The sequence below is a fragment of the Cynoglossus semilaevis genome, chromosome 4, assembly GCF_000523025.1.
Source record: "Cynoglossus semilaevis isolate Cse_v1.0 chromosome 4, Cse_v1.0, whole genome shotgun sequence".
Lineage (NCBI taxonomy): Eukaryota > Metazoa > Chordata > Actinopteri > Pleuronectiformes > Cynoglossidae > Cynoglossus > Cynoglossus semilaevis.
In genome coordinates this window covers 10,794,310-10,806,014 of record NC_024310.1, presented here as the reverse complement: position 1 = coordinate 10,806,014, position 11,705 = coordinate 10,794,310, and the positions used below count along the sequence as shown (strand labels likewise).

At 41.1% G+C, this 11,705-nt stretch overlaps 1 protein-coding gene across 3 annotated transcripts in view; it reads right to left on the bottom strand.

Moving 5' to 3' along the window:
• The window catches only part of LOC103378049 (roundabout homolog 1), a 222,460-nt gene that overhangs the window by 70,668 nt on the left and 140,087 nt on the right, over positions 1–11,705 (bottom strand). The gene's annotated exons all lie outside the window — the stretch shown is intronic.

Below are 11,705 nucleotides of genomic sequence, written 5' to 3'. Positions count from 1 at the left end.
AAAGTGGGAATATGGTCCAGTGATTTCATGTTCCAGGTGAAGGCTTAGATCATTACATTCAGTTACATTACAGCAGCTGCTGACATCCACTTACTGAGCACTACAACAAATATGACAAACAACCTCAAGAAGGTCAGTGGAAGAATACCACACTTGAGATTTAATGTTTGAAAAAAAAAAAAAAAACAGGTCAAAAATATTTGTTTATGTGCTGTACGATGACTCAACACATGTTTATGTTGACTGATGCAGCATTTCGCAGAGAGCAAACACTCTCTCAGTTTTGGCCCCTGATCAGCTCCTCAATAGCAGCTGCTAGGGAAGTAAGAAGCATACTGAAGTAGGGTGGTGGATAAAAAAAACATAAACTAACATGAAAAAGCCCACGAAGATTATCAACGTTGTCAAAGTGCTCCCCCTATGAGTAGTTTTGTTAGGGACTTAAACTGTACTGCAGTTTACTTTGTGCAGCTCACATGAATTACAACCCATTATGGATAAATGATCTTTATACAGTAGATTGCTCTTGTAAAGATAGCTCAGGTCATAAGGCCAACCACAGCAACAGATTTCACTGCTTTATAGAGTACATGAACGCATCAGTAGAAACAGCTCACTGGTCATATAAATGATGGGCAAGGTTAAATGGTTAACTTTCATCAGTGGACCTGACCATCAGTGTGTTTTTTTTTTCTCCTGTCCCTGTAAGACATAAGGTTCTGAAATAACAGAACGATTCCACACATGCAGGAACCCTGGAAGATATTCCATTGATAGATGAAGAAGGAAGACGTCTGATATTCAGCTAACAGCAACCAAGAGGGACCAATTAGTTATTACAGAGCACAATCATTCACACTTAGGTGAAGATAGTGATTATCTTTCAGCACTACTTGATTTATCTGGGTTTGTGTGTACGAGAGGGGGGCAGGGGTGGTGCATCAGACTTTGAGGTATGGTGATGAAGTGTGGCAAACAGACCTTATTAACAAAGAGTAAAGCTTGGAGGCCCTACTCGCCCCATCTCCACCAAAAGCAACAAAACAAACAGGATGACCCCGCTTTAACCCTGGCACTGACCATCCATCACGCAGGAGAACACAACCATGCAAACACACACACACTAGGTCTACCCTGTGGAGAGATTCATGCTGCTTCAAAGCATTAATAGTTCCAGCTCAAGTATAGTTCATACTATGAGGAGTCCAACAGTGGTTCCAAAGTTCGCCAGGTATTTTTTTCTTTTCTTTTAATTTTTGATGTGAAAAATTACCTGTAATTGACTCTAAAGGTTTTAGTTGGAACATTTATTAACCTCCCTTTCTGTTACGGGCTAGAATAGAGAGCGTGGAAAATGTTCAAATTTGCCTTTATTTAACACACAGTATAAGGAGGTAAATCATTCAAAACTAACATATCTGTCTTGAATTTAATTGCAAATGTGTTTATTGCTATGGCGGTTGAATGGAACCTTCTTTTTACAAAACAGCAGACCACGAGATAAAAGGTTCAAAACTTAGACAGTCAGACATGGTCAGTAAGGCAGAGGAAATCCCTATCATTTGTCTAAGGCCACCAGACGTATGTTCAAGCTCAAGCTCTCCCCAACTCTCAATTTGCTTCTCTGACTAGTTTAAGGTTCACGAGGAGGTGAGGGATTCTTACCCCCCTACCGCTCAAGTGACCCCCTTGCTCTCAATGTGTATCGGTGCAACAGATCCCCTAAGGGAATGACCTCTTAGTCCAAAACACACATGCACACAGAAATGTTGCTTTTATGGGCTTTGCAGGTGTGGCAACACAGTCCGGCGTACACCCCCCCAACGCCATCACTTCCCCCAACACCATGGTCTTTATAGATAAACAATGTTATGATTTAAAGATCTGAGCTTCATCGCTCACAATAACAAAATTATAAAAGCCAAAAAATGCTAAGTAATGTGATCTTAAAAAAGGTGCTACAAAAGTAGAAAAATCCAGCTGCATGATGGGAGGGCGTTAAAGGGCATGGGCCAGGATGACCTGGGACGACCTTGTGATGCTCAGAACAATCAGTCAAAATGGCAGAGCAACTTTAAATCACCAAACACTTCACTCTTCTCCTTTTGTCCTAACACTTGTGATGATGGATATTTCGCAGTTGGACGCTGTGTAGGTCATGCAAGTATTACCACAGACTACTTTTCCTTAGCCTCTGTAATTGTCCTTGATGTTCAAACAAACTTTTATTAGAAAGCTTGTAAAACAAGTTAAGCTTAAATTTGAATTAGAAATTATTTCACCGTGATCTAACACGCTCGGTCACAGTTTAGTGCAGTCTACTGAAGAAGAATCATCTTACCTACAGGACACCACATATTGATTGGGCACAGTTTTAATGCCGGAAGACCTTGCTGTCGCAACCGCACAGGGGTCCTACCTGTGTGCTACTTTAGCCCCTTAGTGCAGTATTTATTATTGTGCATTCATTTTCTTCCTGCAATATTTAAGAGTATTTTTTTTTTTGTTAAGCAGCCATTGTAGTGGCCAATTTGATTAGACAACTGACCGAGATTTTGTGCAAAAGTCAAACATGCATAAAAGCCAACTAATTGAAAACCCACATAGTTTAATTCTGTCCCTGAAATGGGCTACAGGACTGGTACCCTCAGTGCATAAGCAACGACAGATAATGCAATGCAGAGCAGGACATTTCAATTGATTTTCACCATCATCAATCAATAGCTGGCAGTATTAGGTGTGCTCATCCATGGAAATGACGTGTGATTGGACCACCGCATGCAGAAACAGAGGTGTGCCCAGACACAGCTGCGTCTTCTCCTAGTGCTGTGGCAGCAGCCTGTACTGTGCTGTGGTAATGAGGGGGCAAAGGGACAGGCAGTTCACCAATGGAACTGGAGCCGAGGGGCTAAACATGAGAGGTCGGAGGATGTGGAGGGCGTGGGCTGCATACTAAAGAGTCATGAATTACAAATTCAATTACTGGCAATTTTTGTCAGACCCATCAAGCCTAATAAAACTGCCCTCTGATCCAAAACCCTGCTGAGCACACAAAATCTACAAGGAGAATCCTGCATTTCTTAACGTCTCCATCAAAAGCAGTACGAGTTGACATTAACTGCCCTTGTCACCTCTAGTAGAAAAGGAAGACTGGAGGAGGTGATTTCTATCAACACAGCAGCAAAGCTGTGGAAGACAAAAGAGGGAAAAAATCTTATGACAGCAGCTGAAGATAAGACGATGAATTTTAATAGCAGAATGATATCTAACACTAACCTAAAGATACTTGACATTGGAAGAAGGAGAAGAAGGGGTGAATATGTACTTTTTTGTACACAGTCCTCAGGACTGTGGGGTTAGCTGACAGCTTGGGCCCATCACTGAGATGAATGGTTCTGTCCTAACCAAGGCCTTTTAATTAGCTCCACAAGCTGCCTTTTATAAAGGATACACACACACACAACACACGCACACAAACACACAGGCATGCAACCACACATATATGTGGTGTTATGTACATGTGTTCAAAAACGTGCCCACAAGCAAATGCAAAGACCATGAAAAAAAATACAAATTTTAAGGTTTCAGAGAACTTTGACTGTATTTGTGAGACTATTCTTCATCCTTTGTGCTCACGATTAAATACCAGCAACATCAGTTCACCACAAATACCTTTGATGAACCGCAGCCCCCACTTGCATATAACCAAAAAAGGTGGGCGTTAAGAAGTCGTTTCCGCTGGGTAAGATCAATCCATCATCATTTTAGTGGCAGGAAAACTGGGGGTGTGTGGGTATGGGGAGTCTTTGGGGAGAAGAGCAGGCTGGTAACCAGACGGCTGCCATCTAGGCAGGAGCGAAAAGCACTCCCCCACCTCCTCCTCCTCCTCATTCCTCTCCTCCTCCGCACATGGTTGGGAACGAAGAGCCTCATACTCCATTAGAGCATGGGTGGGGTTATAACAGGGCTTGTGAAGACCAAGCCTGTTCCAATTACAGAGTGACTGATACCAGATGATGAAGCTTGCGGCAACTCACATTAAAATCCACCATATCCGCAGCATCTGCCCAGATGAAGGGCTACAGAGGGACGACTGAGCTCCATGCACATACAGTACCATCCAATTACTGGGACTGCTATCTATCTAGCATCAAGACTGTGGCTGGAGAGAAAAAAACACAACTATGTGACTGTTTCAATCCTGGGCCATTTATTCTTCATGCTTTTATTAGGGAGTCTACACTGACAGAACAGCACAGAACTGATGGAAATTGAGAACAAAATCCAAGTCCTCACTGTAAACGTATTTAAATGCATGGCTCAAACTCGTTGACCAAATGAACGCACAATTCTTTCACATTCTAGTTTCCTAAAACAGAAAAATGTTCAATTTATAGTTCTTTTGTGATCTCCTCTTAGATGAGTGATGAGATTGAACCTGTATTTGGTTAACACAGCCTTTCATTTCCTTAAATGAAACTATTACGTAAATATTGTAACTGCAGACTAGATACGCGTTTCAGTGCTTCACATTAGTGCTAAATAGTTAAAATGCCACGTTGAAAGTACTTCAAATACACAGGACGTTTTTCTCATTTTCTCAAGCATTACAACCTCTCATTCATGCAGTTTCCTGTGTTAGGCAACATAGCGTCCTTCAATGGATCATGCATGGATGACAGTTGCACATAGAGCTCCAGGAAGTACAGCCTGTACTGCAGATTAGGAATATCAGATGTCCTCGTAACATTCTGCACCAGGCCACAAAGAAGGAAAATAACTAACATACTGTTTTTAATTTATTTCATTGATTACCATTTATTTATTTAGTTTAGGTATATAATTGAACATATTTTATTCCAATTACTTCTGTCTGTCGCATGCCTGCTAAAAATTTAGAATCTGAATCTTACCAACAAACAGAGTTAAGTTAAGATTAACTTAATTAGATTATTGAAGTAAACATAAGGCCCTGATCTGCTCTGCTTTTTCTGGGCACTGTATCCAGTTTTCGTCCTCTTCAAACTTACAACAGAAAAAAACACAAGAAACACTAATAAAAAAGCAATGAGGAGGCCGTGGAGCTAACACAAGTCACCAGCAGCTGTTGTGAAACCCTGACCAAAGGTTTGTTTATAGGGTATTGTTTTCCCTGCCCTGTATTTCTCTCCAGAGATTCAATCTACTCACATACACGCTAACACAAGAGAGGGCAGTGCGTCAACACCCACAGGCCTTTGAAACACAGACTCAAATGTTAGTTTAGACATCTAAGAGCAGCTTGAATTAGCAAACCTCCCCTCTTCATGGCACATATTTGGCAAGTTACAGGACACGGTAACTGTATGAGGATAGGCTTGAAAACAATCCTCTCCTTGCTGTTCAATTTGACCCTTACATGATCCTCATGGTATAACTTCCACATTAACAAGAAAGGTGCAAGAGCAGCAACCTGAAGATGATGAAGAAGAAAAAAAATCAGCATACCTTTAAAATAAGGCATTGAAACAAGCCATTCACTGAACACCTCACAGTGGCGTGTTTTCCTACCACACATTTCCTGACATGTTCCCCATAGAAATAAAATGATTTTTTATCAGATTCATTTCAATACTGACAGATCCATAAACCTGTCAGGTGGACGATGACTAACTGCATTCCATTAGCTCACTTCTGACATTCTACGTAGAAAATGGTTATAGCTGCTGGGCAAGTCAAACAGATTTGATTTCACTTATTTCTAGTAACAGTGCATTTTTCTTTTTCTTCCACCACCTGAAACAGAATACACCCCGCTCTCCTCAGCCTCGGGAGAAATCTTCTGCCTTGCAAAGCCGGAGATAGACAGGGAAAAGCATGACTGACTTCGGCTGGCGGCAAGTCTGTTGGGAGCAGGCTGATCAGCGCTCCATACGAGAGGCAAAGAAAGATGGTTGGATAAAGGAGAGGGATGGGGAAAGTGAGAAATAGGAGGAAATCAATAACCCAGTCGACAGGATCCTTTTTTGTTAGCTAGCCCAAATTTCCCTTTTCTCCCTTCCACCATGATGGAATGGCCCACACCTCTCAAATCTAAGACCCTACCAGAAAAAGAGATACCTTCAGTCAATTATTACAGACCAGCTCAGGAGGTTGGTAAGAGATGAGGATAAGAAATTTAAAGAAATCCAATCATATACTTCACAACTTCTCTGGCATAGCAGAAACAGCTGCTCCACAAACTTGTGAACACTGGTAGTAAACTGATAGTGATCTTGTCTATGTATTTACCATGATAGGTTGCTATGCATCTAATCCTTATGTCAGTTTGTCATTATTGAGAGTGTTAATGTAGAATGTGGAATATAAAGAAGAAGGACACCCAGGGGGTAATTGTTAAAGACCACATGCCTTTACAAGCACAGCTGTCAACTCTTCAAAAATAACTCCCAAAAACAGATGCACAAAACAGAGCACCTTTGATTTTACTGGAATTACTCTGCTTCTAAAGCTAGAGGCAAAATATCTCACACAGCAATCCACCTGTCTGACAAATTCACTCGTGTAATCTCACTTGTTGGTAATGTGTTCAAATGGCGTCACTGTTACCAGTGTCATTATTACAAATGTTTAATGTTTAAGTAATTGCATTACTCAAGCCCATATTAGGACACTTAACCTTTGTCCACACCATCAGCAAATGGCCTAATCGATTTCTTTAGATCAGTAAAGAACAGCAAACAACAGCTAGCAAACACTGAACTCAGTGCTGAGGGCAAGGCCGAAAGCCTCTCCCATAAGGTCAACACTGGAGCCACTCTACCCTGATAAGAGACAAATGGGTGATAAAGGGACCGGCAGCAATACAGGGTTGACACACTGGTGTTTTAGTCAGCCTGATTCATAAAGTCAGTGACCTCACATCCTGTTTATGATTGTCCACCTGGCTAGGTCAAGAGACGTAAAACAAGACAATTTCAAACTAGCATCTCCAAGGAAATGAAGACCATAAACCATTAAATCATTGACGCTGAAGATTTTAAGTAGAGCAATGAAAGTGCCTGGTTTAACGTTAAGACAGCGGTCACATGGGGGAATGGTATAAGTAGTTTGATGACAGAGTTACGCTGAGAGAAAAGGAGGGTCAGCTGAGAGCCATGGACTGCCAAGGACAGGAAATAGTTTGTCAACACAACTCACCTCTCAGGGCTCACAGGAAACACTCATGTTCTCTTTAACCCTGAGTCTTAGCCTAAACGAACCCTCAGAACAACAAATATACCAGCAAATTTATAAAAAAAGAAAAGAAAAAAAACAAGTGAATTTGATTTAAACTACAGATACATTGTATCCATTCATCAAACATTAACAGAAACACCAACAGGACTGAACACCAACCAAAGACACAGTGTGAAGCCTGTGAATGGCCAGAATGTCTGACACCTCTGTCACACACAGTCCAACAGCATTTTCCTGGCTGTATTTCTGGGAATACAGATTTAAATTTCACCCACTTTTTTTTCAAGCCATCGACGTGTGACTTGGCTGGCTCTAGCCAAAATTCCTAAATTAAGGAAATGTAGAACAAACCAAATAATTAACACTGCTTAGACAGTAGCAGAAAAAAACACACCAAACACCGACATGTGTCTTGTTGGTTTGGTTTAGTGTAACATGCAATCAACTTGTTTTCTCATTTGCATCCTTTCTTTCTGACAAAGGCTTGCAAAAACCAACCTCATAGGAACAATAGAGCCATGATTGTTGTGGGCACAAAGTGAAACTTATCTGTCATGTACCCCCCCTTACCCCCCTCCAGTACGCAGCACTAAAGCCTTTAGAAGGGAAAGAAAAGCCCAAAATGTCCCCTGGGTACAAAGGCAGCCTTTGTCAATCTACAGGTTTATACATAGCAAACAAAATGGTAAATGTTTGAGCAATGAAACCCAATCTCTGTTCCCTGCTCAAAGGATGAGAAAACCTGTTCTGTTGTTTGGCACTGTGTTTATGTGTGGGTAAAGTGGTGCAAAACACAAAAGGATTTTTGGTGCTTTGAAAATACGTGGCGATCATTTTTTATGCCTCCTCTCAATCTTTGACTTTATTTCCATTTATTCTGAGACCTGACCTTTTTCATCACTTGCTGACCCTGCAACGTTCCACTTTAGTTCTCTGGTGAAAAGCCGGTTTCACTTTTGCACTCTGTTTGGATACAGGCCCCATGATCAGTGCTGCCAACACACACAGTACAAGTCCATAAGTCACTCAGCTGGCTCGGTGAAGGAACCGAAGCGCTGAGTGTTTCTTCGGTCAAAGTGAAGAAAAAGCTGAGATGATGGAGGCATTTCGAGGGACAGATAATGACTACGTTCTTTGTTTTTTGAATCTATGTAAAGGTCTTTTAGATTTCAGTGTGTTCGGTCCAAAACAAACGTGCTCTGATATTTACATGAAGAAATCCAGACCAATCATTCTCTGTCAAGGATATGGTTCATTCCTTAGACAAAGTTTCCTGCGTGAAAGATGTGGTAACTTTTTATCCGGATTGGGACAGTGCTTTTAAGGTGGATTTTCATCTTCATGCTACTGAACGTGTTAGGTATTTTACTTTTCACTAAAGCTTTTAACATCTTTAACATCTCATCTAATTTATAACCTCTTAATCGGCTGCCAAACATTCATGTAAAAAGCTGAATTCTCTGACTATTTAACTATGCCTCAGACCAAGAGTATCAAACATAACATTTCAACACATCATCTTTAAACCGCCACCTAAAAAGTCACGTCAGTTAAGCTAACATCTGTGAAAAGCTAACAACTCCTAGGCCATGTTTAAGCAGTTTAATCTTTGCTTAGTCTACCTATGGGCGCTGTATAGTCCATGTCTATAAATAGATGCAGCCAAATGGCACAACATAAACTAAAGAGTGAGTTATGTCACTCAGAAGCATCTGCCACCGAGAGTAAATTTGACCAAAGCCTGCAGCTGTTAACAGGAAGCCAAAATGACACATGCACCCACGTGCACGCTCTCTCTCTCTCTCTCTCACACACACATTTTTAATCTGCTTCTGATTACCCTGATTCCGTCTCTGGTCCACAGGTTTTACAGTCCATTGTATTGAACTGTTATCCAATGTTCTTCGGCACAATTTAAGGTCTTACATGTCAGAATGCTGGTAGAAATGAGCAAACAATATAAGGCACTGTTGCCTATTTTCTAACTGCAGTTATCTATCATTATTGTGTTGTCAGATGCATGTTCTGAAAGGAAAAAACAATTTCTGAACCAGTTCATTGACAGTATGTTCACATTTTCCCAAGGCCTGTTGGTGGAAAATTTACAAGATCCATTTTAACAGTTAGTCATTTCATTGGCTGACAGAGACAGTTATGCTGACGGCCTTGTAAATGTCTTTTAGAACCTTTGTTTTCATGTTATACATTCTTAAGTTGTTTTGCACTGAATGATTTTATAAAATATTCAAATCAACTAAATACATAGTCAACTGAAATAGAACACTCAGCATGCTCAGCTGCCGAAGAAAAACTTTCACTGCTGCACCATGTACACTCTTAACATGTACTTACCAAACACCAGAAACCAGCATTGGTCAGTAAAGACCAGTAAATACAAGCCAGAAACCAGCATTGGTCAGTAAAGACAGTATACAAGGGGGTTTGACCTCACATTGGGACAGCCATGGAAAAGCCAGGGGCACAGCGTGTCACTGCCAACCTGCAATCTGTGCGCAGCATTACTACAGCTAATGAATTGATTAGATCCACAGGTAGAAGTCTGGGGACAGGAAACATGCTCTGGCACAATCAGGAAGGCATTACACTATCAAAGCCACTATTGGAAACAATGAGTGCTGCATGTTCATGTGGAAAAAACTACTTTTTTAAGACATGTGGGTTTTCAGTCTGGTTGTCACTTTACAAATGATGCATGCATCAGTGCGTAGGTATTTGCAACAGATGCCTTGACAAATCTAATTTCAAGGAGAAAAAAAAGGCTATCAACCCCCCTGCATGTGGACAAAAGGAATTATGCCACATTGGGTTCAGACAAAAGATTGGTTTGATTAAAGCAAACCAGAAGGCAAACTAAACATGCTCACCTGGAACTGATTAATAATAGCAGGAAAAGGAACAATATGTCAGACAAGAAGAAAATGTGTTAACAGCCCTGTTTTGCAACAACACCTGGCAGCAAAAGATAATCACTGTTTACAACCTACACATCATCAGCAGCACTAAACCACCACCTGCATGATTTGAAGCACTTAGGTCTATTCACTGGCTCTCTGGAACCAGATGATACTTATACTGACCAATTAATCAAATACCAGTATTTACCTCTTAGAGATGGAATTACATAACATAATTAGTGTGTGCTTAACCATTTACAGCAATACTATTTATTGTTTATACATTGCCATAATACACTACAGATACAGTATAGTAGGTGTAAGATTTCAAACCTCATATTGGCTACCTCTGCACTCTGCTCTCAGTTAGGGAACCTTAATATCTAGTCTTAAACAGTTTTAGCGAACTTGTTAATTGGTGTTGTTCCGAGTTACTCCTACTATGCCTGAGTTTATGTCTGTTTACGTAATGCTGACTGTGCTTCTGTTCTTGGACTGTGGTGGACCTTCTTCCTTTCGTCTGTTCTTTATGGCAGTGGAAACATCATTATGCTGCCCACCACCCACACAACAGTACCACCCACACTACTGCACTCTAAAGGACTAGAACAGAGGCATGGACGTCTATGGATCAGACGTGAAGAGAACACAACCTTTTCTGACATTTTTGTAATTTGCAAAACCTTGCCTGAACTAAGAACAACATGCTTGACGACCTACGGGAGACAGGGACAAACATGTTTACGCCATGGCGTTGCCCTCCCCCTTCACCCTCACAATCTGCCCATCTTTCCACACAGGCTGATCAAGGCCCTGGGAGCCCTGTAATAACAGTCTGTTTAGACACTCGTCACTGATTGTCAATTAGAGGTTTTGTCTCCTGTGACCTCCAAACACAGACAATTTAAGGAGCTGCTGACAGGCTCACTCATTTCTACCTGGTTAGTCACAGCACTATATAAAGACTATGCAGCAGCAAAACATATAATAACCGCTTTAGGTCTCCAGGGCTACTGAGATACACACAGTCTCACAAGGTGTTAGTAGCTAAATAATAAACAGTACAAAAGCCAGAAACTAATGACTAAATGCTTGGTTTTACCAAATAAAAACTAAATAAATGGCTGGCAATCTCAGATGTGAGTCATCACTGTTAACTTGAGGCTAATAAAAAAACAGACCCTCGAAAAGATCAAAATGGAATGAATGGCATCACTTTTCTTTGCCCCGCATGGAGACTATCAGAGCACTGGCAGAGCCAACGGAACATTGTCCAGTGGTGGTGTTTTACTGGTGGCTTGTATTTGTTAATGTGTCTGGGCTCCTGCACTGTTAGGAGAGAAGTGATTCCAACAGAGAGCCTCTTGTGCGTGACTCTGGCTGAGCTCCAATGTCCCGCCCAGCTTTAAACCAAATTCACACTTTTTTTAATTCAAGCTGTATGAACCAGGAGCACTGTGTGTTAGTGTATTGCCACTCTACCTCTTCACAAACACAGAGTACTTTTTTACATTAGAGTCCAAGGTGTCAGCTGGGCTGAGAGCAATTGTTTCAATATAAGTGCTATTGGTA